The 8,364-nt window shown below is 36.7% G+C and overlaps 2 non-coding genes across 2 annotated transcripts; both read left to right on the top strand.

Moving 5' to 3' along the window:
• The first annotated feature begins 846 nt into the window (after positions 1-846).
• LOC113469252 lies at positions 847-1,005 on the top strand. The gene has a single exon (XR_003392721.1). It is a non-coding gene; the product is annotated as a U1 spliceosomal RNA (small nuclear RNA).
• Positions 1,006-7,020: 6,015 nt separating this feature from the next.
• On the top strand, positions 7,021-7,183 carry LOC113469250. The gene has a single exon (XR_003392720.1). It is a non-coding gene; the product is annotated as a U1 spliceosomal RNA (small nuclear RNA).
• The last annotated feature ends 1,181 nt before the right edge of the window (positions 7,184-8,364 follow it).

The following is an 8,364-nucleotide window of genomic DNA, read 5'->3' as shown; positions in this document are numbered from 1 at the left end:
TTGATGAAACTTAATGAAATGAAAAAAGAAGGTAATATACCTCATCGGAAAAATTCCCTCGAGAATTGAAAACTCCATTGTACTTATCCCCGCGGAAAGAAAATGATTTCTGTTGTATAAATACAACCGCAGAAAGTACCTATTGTATAAAGTTGTTATGTTTTATTATTATTCAATAAATTTAATATTGTAGCGGAAGGCCAATTCGATTGGGGGCACCAGTCAATGTCAATGTTCTTGTGTTTTGATGTCAAGAACATTATTCTTTACTCTCTTTCTTCTTCTCTTTCTCCTCCTCCTCCTTCTTCTTCTTCTTCTTCTCCTTCTTCTTCTCCTCCTTCTTCTTCTTCTTGTTCTTCTTCTTCTTCTTCTCCTCCTCTTTCTCCTCCTCCTTCTTCTTTTCTTTCTTTTTAATTTAAAAAAGTAAGAGGTTTACCTATTCGTTTGAAGTTGATAATTACTTTAAGTGGTTGTTTCTGACGACTAAGATAATGTCCACAATGGAAAAGAAAGAAATTTATCGAGGGGAGAGGGTGTTAAGAAAAAAATCAGTGACTTACGGCGGATGCTCCAAATTTTGCGGGGGAAGGGGGAGTGGACGCTCAAAATTTTCGGAGTCCAGCCTACAGTAAAGAAACAAAATAGCAGCCTGAGTGAGAGGGAGGGCGGCTAAATAAGGCCTAACACGGCCCCCCACAGGGGAGGATTCGTCCGGTCCCATTTGCCCTTGACCAGGGCTGCTCAAAGGGTGCCGGTTTTACTTTATGTCTTCCATTATTTACATGACCTACTCTTCTTAATTTGTAAAAAAAAAACTGACCATCAAAAATTTTGTTGATTACATCATTACTTTTCTCCCTTTAGGGCTTCAGGCTAAAGAAAGTAAAAATGTTACGATGAAGGACCCATTAGCCCCTGGGGGGTTGACCCCTGCGAGTATTCCAAATGTGAATACCTCGGGCGCGTAATTTTTGGTAGCGGGGATTGCGTACGCGCATATCCCTACCTAAACTTGAAATTTAGGAGAATTTCAAAGCATCGCGCCGGGACGGTGCCCGGGGATGGGCAGGGGATCCGATCTGAATTTTTGACACGGAGCCTCAAAAATCCAATTCCTAAGTAGTCCTGATCATATTAATATCTGCCGCTTTGAATTTATTAAAGGATTGTAAATTTAGGGTATTGGAATATTTGCAAATAAAATAAGGAATCCGATTTTCGACTGAATATAGAGTCAGGGCAGGGGACCTTTCCTGGCTAAAAATCCTACTCTGAAAAATATATCTAAAAGACAGGTATTTCGGAAAAGAGCTGATAATAGAAATGAGGGAGAAGGGTCTCGTTCTGATCGTCACATCACCTCGTATTTCTTTGTTTATCGCACAATACTCTATGCTGACGACTTCCTCTTTTGTTTACATTTTGAATATGAGGGAGAAAAAAAAGTAGTTTTTGTAATCTTTGTATGAAACTTCTCACTGTTTTACGTTTCTATTTGAGTTCATGAGTAAATTTAATCAAATGAAGCCAGGTGCTCCATGCTCCATATAACTTAGGTACTTAAAGTAGCAAATATCCCACACACATCTTGGAAATTAAAATAAAAAAAAATCGCCCAATTTAGGTATGCCTCTCTCTCTCTCTCTCTCTCTTTCTTTCTGTCTCGGTTTTAGAGATTTTTCTTAGAAAGCTCAAAAGAAGCCTTTGAAAATTGGTCTTTTTCATGAAACTTAATGAAATGAAAAAAGAAGGTAATATACGGGAGGTAATGAAGGGGACAGGGGGCACCAGTCAATGTCAATGTTCTTGTGTTTTGATGTCAAGAACATTATTCTTTACTCTCTTTCTTCTTCTCTTTCTCCTCCTCCTTCTTCTTCTTCTTCTTCTTCTTCTTCTTCTTCTTCTCCTCCTCCTCCTCCTCCTCCTCCTCCTTCTTCTTCTTGTTCTTCTTCTCCTCCTTTTTCTCCTCCTCCTTCTTTCTTTCTTTTTAATTTAAAAAAGTAAGAGGTTTACCTATTCGTTTGAAGTTGATAATTACTTTATGTGATTGTTTCTGACGACTAAGATAATGTCCACCATGGAAAAGAAAGAAAAAAAAAACTGAGAAGATTTCCCAGCTTACTGTAGGGGTTCACATTTGTTCCTTTACTGTATTTGTTCCTTTACTGTAGGCTCTGGACTCTGAATGCCCAAGCCATCTCAAGCCTCTCTCCCCTCCTCTCTAAGCGCCCAAGCCATCTCAATCCTCTTGTATTTTCTTCCCTAATGGCTCTACTTTCACCGTTTCTCTAATTTTCTCATTTCTCACTCTGCCCTTTCTTGTTAAGCCCACACATCCAGCACAACCATTCTCATGTCTGCAACTTCCAATTTTCTCTCTTGTGCCTTTGTTAGAACCCATGTCTCACTGAACATAATGTGTAAAATAATTTCATTAACATGTACGCTGTTGTATGTACTGTACATATTTTAAGCTCCAATAATTTCATTAAACATGTACGTACCTTTGAGTCCTGTATTAACGTTCTAAGCGCCCAAGCCATCTCAATCCTCTTGTATTTTCTTCCCTAATGGCTCTACTTTCACCGTTTCTCTAATTTTCTCATTTCTCACTCCGCCCTTTCTTGTTAGCCCACACATCCAGCACAACCATTCTCATGTCTGCAACTTCCAATTTTCTCTCTTGTGCCTATGTTAGAACCCATGTCTCACTAAAATGTGTAAGCTCTAATAATTTCCACTTACATGTACGCTGTTGTCTGTACTGTAACCTCTAATGTAAGCTCCAATAATTTCATTACATGGTACGTACCTTTGAGTCCTGTATTAACGTTCTTAGAGAGGTATTTCTAGGATCGATCTAAAGGCTGTCCTTTGGCTCCTTTTTCCCATCTTGTACGGTGAATCCTTTATATGATTCTCCAAATTAGACCTACTTTCACGTCGATTTCTTCCATAATGGACAGATCACTTGATCCAGAATACAGTCTTTTTTTTATTAGAGAGGTATTTCTAGGATCGATGTAAAGGCTGTCCTTTGGCTCCTTTTTCCCATCTCGTACGGTGAATCCTTTATATGATTCTCCAAGTTAGACCTACTTTCACGTCGATTTCTTCCATAATGGACACATCACTTGATCCAGAATACAGTCTTTTTTTATTGAACGTTATTTACAAATATGAGAATTTCAATTTCAATTAGGTGTAGGTATCCGTTGCTTTGGCCGAGCAATCGCACCCAAACTTAGAGTACAACTTGGTGTTTTTTTACGTACATATATGAAAAGTTCGCTATTGTTTTAAAAAGTTAATGATTCGTCATAATTATTAATTAGATAAATGCGTAATAAATAAATTATTAAAAATTAAAACCCATCAAAAATCATATTGAAAATGAGGTCTATTATTCATTTTACAATCTAAATTCTAATCTATTAGTCGAGCTGATAGACAATATTCATGGTAATAATTAATTTAATATCAACATCGTTCTATGGCCTATTCAATACAGTGTTATTGCTTCATTAGTTTTCATTTTCATCCCTCATTTCAGCTTATTAGGTATGTTGGTCGTTATTAGCCTATTCAATACGATGAGTTTATTGCTCCATTAATTTTAATTTTTATCCCTCACTTTAGCTTATTATGTTGGATGTCTAAATTCATGAAAAAATATAATAATATAATTAAATGTTGTGTCTGTGTAGAGCACAATAAAGCCACCTACTTAATTTAAGTAAAAAGGAAAGAAATTTTCAATTGTGTTAATCATATTAAAATGTCTGTCACAAGAATCGTTCCCCAATTATTTCACCTAGGTACACCTAGATAAATTTTATGACTTGACTTGGACTCGAACCACCAAACTCGAAATCCAAGGCGTTAATCACTGCACCACTGAGGTCGGTAAACGCCAATACTTAACTATCGTTTCACAATTTTTGTGGATATCACAGCATATCACACCATATTCTCGGTACCTACCTTCAATAGGATTTTTGACTAGTAAAGTGCCTCTGACTCCATAACCAGTCTTAACCACGATCGAATAAACTACGGGCTAAAAAATTCCCGGAGGGACGGGCTCAGCTTGTTTTATCCGAATTCCCCTTGGGGATGTGCTTTTTTTTTTACTTTATCTACTGTTTAGTTATACAGGTTCAGAGACCCTTTTGAATTTATTTATTTGTAAGTACAAACCAAATTAGTATCTTTCCTAGAGGGGATTGTTTGTAGGTCAAAATAGAAAAGAATTTTTTTCTAACTCAAAAAGCTCCAAAGCATCCCTGAGGGCTTAGGGGAAAATGTGTAGCACAAATGCTAAAACATGTGCAGAATAAAATTCTCTTTGTAAGTTCAAAGTATAGCTTCATCTTCGCCAATTTACCACATTTAGATTGTACATGCTGAAGTTTCAAAGAACAAAGCTTCACCGCAAAAAACATAATGAAATAATAATTTTATTTATTTCATTAATGATTAGATCGTACCTACCTACATAATAATATTCATATGTACGAGTATTATGTACTGCTCGTCGCCTACCCTATTATTTAAATAGGAAAACGCCGACCCTATTAATTTTAAATGGGAAAACACCGCCAACCCTTTTAATTTTAAATAGGAAAAGGCTAGAAAGAAGAAGATTGTAGATTTTAGTTTTAAACAATAATAATTTAGTAAGATTAAAATAAAATTAAAAACAATAAAAATTCATGTATCTGGATATTTCCAATTTAGCTAAAAAAAGAAGTTTATTTTTTTTCGTAATTTCTACGAAACTCACGAGAACTGTACGAGAACGAAATTCATTCAACGTTCCGAGAACGCGCGATATCCGTCCGAATGCTTCGAATGTCACAGCACAGCCGACAATGATGTCACGGATAGGTGAAACATGAACTATCTGAGGGGCGGAAAATTGGAAAACGAAACTTTCAGGGGGGGTGGGCAGACTTGTTGCCATTGAAATATCGGTGACCTTGACAGAGATGCGAAAGGCATAGAAGGCTCTTTTCCCACAGAGCCTGTGCACCCTTAACCTACCCTACATTAAAGGGTATTAAATATCAATAGGCATTAGGCAGGTTTTGTGTTCAGTGTATTGTATTGTTGTGTTAGGCCCGTCGCATTTGGAAGCGTTGTTGCGAGACTTTTCATAATAAATGTAGATTAGTTCTTCAGTCGCAGGACTACGCTTCCAAGTTCCAATGCGTGACGGTCCTTAGGCCTTGCCTTTTAAGGACACTTGTATTTGAGAAAACTGGGAACTTTCTTTGTATAGGCAAGTAATGTATTGCGTTGATGTGAAATATTTTAACTTTTACATAGGTACTTGATTTTTATTATCTAATCAGACAGTTTTAATTTTGGACAATAATTGATTTTGAAAAAGCCTTTGATCCTGTACGGTACCTCTGAAAGTAATTTTGTTCCATGAATTTATCTAAACATGTACAGACAAATAGATTCGTTTTCCAAAATAAAATTTCAATCTCTCCTTGCACTAGATTACCTAGGTATTTGTTTGTCGCTTTCAAAGAGGGTGACCACAAGGTACATCTTTTTTTCCATAAACTATGAAATGCGACAGTAGGTATTATAGTGAAGTGATCCTGATACCTGCACTTCACTAGTTTAACGATTCACCTGATTTGCTCTTGATTATTACCAAGATACCGAGCAAGACTTTAATTTCAATCAGACACAATAGCTAGCTGCATATCCCCTCGTATAATAAAATAAACAATAAGTATCTTACGAATAATAATAATAATAATAATAATAATAATAATAATAATAATAATAATAATAATAATAATAGGTAATAAAAAAAATGAATACGTATTTTAGTTTTAAACAATAATAATTTAGTAAGATTAAAATAAAATTAAAAACAATAAAAATTCATGTATCTGGATATTTCCAATTTAGCTAAAAAAAGAAGTTTATTTTTTTTCGTAATTTCTACGAAACTCACGAGAACTGTACGAGAACGAAATTCATTCAACGTTCCGAGAACGCGCGATATCCGTCCGAATGCTTCGAATGTCACAGCACAGCCGACAATGATGTCACGGATAGGTGAAACATGAACTATCTGAGGGGCGGAAAATTGGAAAACGAAACTTTCAGGGGGGGTGGGCAGACTTGTTGCCATTGAAATATCGGTGACCTTGACAGAGATGCGAAAGGCATAGAAGGCTCTTTTCCCACAGAGCCTGTGCACCCTTAACCTACCCTACATTAAAGGGTATTAAATATCAATAGGCATTAGGCAGGTTTTGTTTCAGTGCATTGTATCGCAGGACTACGCTTCCAAGTTCCAAGGACACTTGTGCCTTTTAAATGCCTTTTAAGGACACTTGTATTTGAGAAAACTGGGAACTTTCTTTGCATAGGCAAGTAGGTAATGTATTGCGTTGATGTGAAATATTTTAACTTTTACATACTTGATTTTTATTATCTAATCAGACGATTTTAATTTTGGACAATAATTGACTTTGAAAAAGCCTTTGATCCTGTACGGTACCTCTCATAGTAATTTTATTTCATGAATTTATCTAAACATGTAGACAAATAGATTCGTTTTCCAAAATGAAATTTCAATCTCTCCTTGCACTAGATTACCTAGGTATTTGTTTGTCGCTTTCAAAGAGGGCGACCACAAGGTACATCTTTTTTTTCCATAAACTATGAAATGCGACAGTATTATAGTGAAGTGATCCTGATACCTGCAATTCACTAGTTTAACGATTCACGTGATTTGCTCTTGATTATTACCAACATACCAAGCAAGACTTTAATTTCAATCAGACACAATAGCTAGCTGCATATCCCCTCGTAGGTATAATAAATAAACAATATCTTACGATGCGAAGCGATGATGATAAAGATAAAAGTAAGTTAGTATAAAACTCTACTTGCTTGAGTAGAAGCGGGTTTATTCTTTCACATATAACTTCTCACTATTTCACGTTTCGAGTCTCACATAAAACCTAAGTGAACCCTACTCAAATCATACTTACCTGGCGTGGAGGTTACCTTGATCAAGAAGGAGGTTCCTCCAGGGTGAGGCCCTTCCATTGCACTTAGGTTGGGTTGACCCCTGCGAGTATTCCAAATGTGAATACCTCGGGCGCGTAATTTTTGGTAGCGGGGATTGCGTACGCGCACATCCCTACCCTATCTGTCCATATTCTTAAATCTTAATAAATAATGTCGATTAGATCAACTTGAGCTTTTAATCATCAAAAGTACGAGAAACACTAGACATTGATTGTAGTCCTTCAACAATATTGACATAATATTAGAATCCTTTCTCCGCGAGAAGTGATCAAATAGGAGGTAGGTACCTACAATATTATGATTTGAAGTTTCTCTTTGGTGTGGGCGCTATACTAAAAGCCGAGAGAGCATTGGGACAAGAGGGCAACCAGTGCGGTTCTCAGCACTTCACCCATACGAGAGGTTGAGTAACCAGTAAAGTGTAGGAGAGGGACTAGACAGAGGGGTAGTTCCGAGTCCTGTCGATCTTCTTTGTCTTGACAAGTTAACTCTTGCAGTCTTGTTAAAATATTGTGATCGAGAGCACGTGGTAGATACTTACGCTCGGGGAGTTGTGTTTTTCTAAATCAAGTGATAGAACAAGTGCCATTATCACCTCTTTAGTTTTCCAATTTTTCAGTTAGTTTCATTATTTGTTTAGTCGTAAATAAAGTCAGTCACTCCGGTTATATCTTTGGTTCTTTTTCAAAGAAAGTTAAAAGTTAGTTCTGTTGTAAAACTGTATTTGGACCAATTTCTCATTTTCCAAGTGTAGTATGATTAAGATGAGAGATATAGGAGAAAGCTCCAGACTCTCCAGGATGATCTGGGCCCCTTCCTAATTCCTATATTCGTTGATCTGACTTTCCACTTTTTCATAGTTTCTTCCTTTCAAAATATCCGTCAGTATCACTATTAATGAATTTATTTAATTTTGACATCCTTTGTTTTTTTTGTTTTTTTTTTTTTTTTTTTTTTTTTTTTTTTTTTTTTTTTTTTTTAAGAGGTTTGACAGAGGGAACTTTAACTGCTATGGTCTTATCGTCCCGAAATCGAGGAGAGAAGGAAGACAGGATAGGAGAAAGCCAGCCGTTCCGAGAACGAACATTATCCCATCAGGATAAAATCCGCCCCGGGCGGGAATCGAACCCGCGGCCTAGCGCTTACAAGGCAGACGCACTACCAACTAAGCTAACTAGGCTGGCCTGTTGCTCTGTTGTCTATATGACATTGTACCTATATCTCAGGGCCCGGTTCACCCAATCTACTAATCTCTAGGGATCTAGGAAATCTTTCTTATCAGAAAGCAGCTGAATC

The sequence above is a fragment of the Diaphorina citri genome, unplaced genomic scaffold, assembly GCF_000475195.1.
Source record: "Diaphorina citri unplaced genomic scaffold, Diaci psyllid genome assembly version 1.1 scaffold1003, whole genome shotgun sequence".
Classification (NCBI taxonomy): domain Eukaryota; kingdom Metazoa; phylum Arthropoda; class Insecta; order Hemiptera; family Psyllidae; genus Diaphorina; species Diaphorina citri.
The sequence above is the reverse complement of the archived record's forward strand: the minus strand, read 5'-3'. Positions and strand labels throughout refer to the sequence as shown.